Source organism: Mustela nigripes, chromosome 3, assembly GCF_022355385.1.
Source record: "Mustela nigripes isolate SB6536 chromosome 3, MUSNIG.SB6536, whole genome shotgun sequence".
Classification (NCBI taxonomy): Eukaryota; Metazoa; Chordata; class Mammalia; order Carnivora; family Mustelidae; genus Mustela; species Mustela nigripes.
In genome coordinates this window covers 40,169,233-40,171,299 of record NC_081559.1, presented here as the reverse complement: position 1 = coordinate 40,171,299, position 2,067 = coordinate 40,169,233, and positions in this window count along the sequence as shown.

Here is a 2,067-nt window from a genome sequence, read left to right as displayed (position 1 = left end):
CGGGCTAACTGGAAGTGGGGTGTCCATATGACTGGGTGGGGGAACATATCTGGCCCTCTCTGGTTGGTCCTAAGTTGGAAGCAGGGACAAAAATTAGGGAAGCTAGGGCACCTGGATGGCTCAATCATTAAGCATGTGCCTTCGGCCCAGGTCATGATCCCAGGGTCCTAGGATCGAGCCCCACATCGGTCTTTCTGCTCCGCCCTCTCCCACTCCTCCTGCTTGTGTTGCCTCTCTTGCTATGTCTCTCTCTGTTAAATAAATGAATAAAATCTTAAAAAAAAAATTGGGGGAAGCTCTCAGGTATTAGTTAAATCTTGAATGTTTGGGGCTAGTTCTTAGAGTGGCTGGCGTCTTGCTGCCTGGACAGTTGGAGGAAACAGCAGGGTGCCTTCCTGGGCCAGTTGCTGTGGATGAGGGCTTGGTTTCCTGGCAGGCTATGGGTCAGACTTCTCCTTCTATATATGGTCTGACCGCTGTCTGGATCTTCAGTCTCTCATTTTATTACTTGGGACATACTTACACTAAGTGTCTCTTCAGAGATGTTTCTCTAAGCACCCAGGAATGTCAGGCCAAAAGTGCAGAGTAAAAACAGGGGAGACCAGTGGCTGCCTGGGGGCTGGATTCTGGCACTTTGCCCCTGATGCTGACCCTACCGGCTGGTGGAGCAGGCAGGGTGGTGCCCACCCCCGTCATGGCATGCTCTCTCCGGCTGCTGGAGTTGTCTTTGCTGATGGGCCAGAAGAGCCGAGGAATTAACATGCCTGGGTTTGGGCAAGCTGGTGTGTCAGCCCCCAGCTCCCTCTTAAGCCCCAGTTGGCACCAGTGGCTACCTGCTCTTGGAGCATCTTTTATTGGCTTCCTTCTCTTCTCGTCTGAATTCCTGACTTTGTCATGGAGCCTGTTTCTGGGGAGTCCATCTACTAAGACAGTGGAGATCAGCTGACCCCAAATTGAGATCCCTGGGAGTTTTGAATGTAGGCCATCCTGAGGGAGGGCTAGGACTGTGGACCAGGTAGAGACAAGATGCAGCAGTGTGGTGAGCGTGGGGGTGCCCTTCCATGGGGCCCCAGGGCTAACCTGGACGCACATGGGGCTTGTTCCCCAACTGCTGAGGGGCTCGCTTCCTGTTCCCCAAGGAACAGCTGAAACTTCCTCCCTTCCCAAGCAGCTTGGTGACAGACCCCATCCCCTGAGGTGACCTCCACCTCTTTGGCCCTTGAAATGGAAGGAGCCTGACTGGCCTGGTGATATTTTTACAGACTTGCAGGGGGAGCCTCCTTCCTGGATTCCTGCTTTTGGCTGTTATTGGTAGGTGTCACAATCAGCATCCTTATCTTCTTCAAAACGAATAACTCTTTCTCAGGGGAAGTGTGTGATGACAGTTTTTTACTTCTGGCATTGATTTCGCCCCCCCGCCCCCCACTTTTGGCCGGTTGGTGGGTGAGGGGGCGGGGATTCCCAGCATCCAGTGGGCAGAGGTCAGGGTTGTGGCACAGGATGGCCCCACAACAAAGACCAAATGAGCCCCAAACTGCCCTCTGGGTGAGGAGCCTTTGTTTCTTTCTGGTTCCAGATGCCTCAGGTCCCCCAGGAGGTAACCTGCAAGTGGGGGCTGGTTTGGGCCAGGACTATTCTTGCTTTGTCTGCGTTATCCATGGCCGAAGGGGGCTGGGGAGAGCAGAGGAGGACGGGAGAGAGAACTTGAGGGGCTGGTGTGGGTGGAGCCTGGAGGCCTCCCCACCACTCCTGACAGTTTCAGGCCACTGTTGTCCTGTCCGGGGTGTCATGGGTGTGGCCTGTGGGACCCATGAGGCCAAAGTCATGCAGGTTGTCAGATCTGGAGCCAAGAGAGTCTCCAGGACCTCGGGAAGGAAGGAGTCACCTGGGGCGCCTGGGTGGCTCAGTGGGTTAAGCCACTGCCTTTGGCTCAGGTCATGATCTCAGGGTCCTGGGATCAAGTCCCACATCAGGCTCTCTGCTCAGCAGGGGGCCTGCTTCCCTTCCTCTTTCTCTGCCTGCCTCTCTGCCTACTTGTGATCTCTCTCTGTCAAATAAATAAATGGA